A 208-nucleotide genomic window follows, 5' to 3' on the forward strand; every position below is an offset into this window, starting at 1 on the left:
AGAAACTTTAAACTAAGTCAGCTGTGCCATTCCCATGTGCCTTATAGGCCGGGCTTTCACGATCCCATTTTACCGGTTTGCAAAAACCTCTTGCACAGGCACCGGCATACTATCTGCAGGGCCTGTCAGTGGGTAGTAGCCTCCAGTTCATGGAACAGAACCTGGCCAGCTCTGCCCAGGGACTAAGAGGCTAGACCCAGCCGACATA

Source organism: Mus pahari, chromosome 5 (genome assembly GCF_900095145.1).
Source record: "Mus pahari chromosome 5, PAHARI_EIJ_v1.1, whole genome shotgun sequence".
In the NCBI taxonomy this organism is placed as follows: Eukaryota; Metazoa; Chordata; class Mammalia; order Rodentia; family Muridae; genus Mus; species Mus pahari.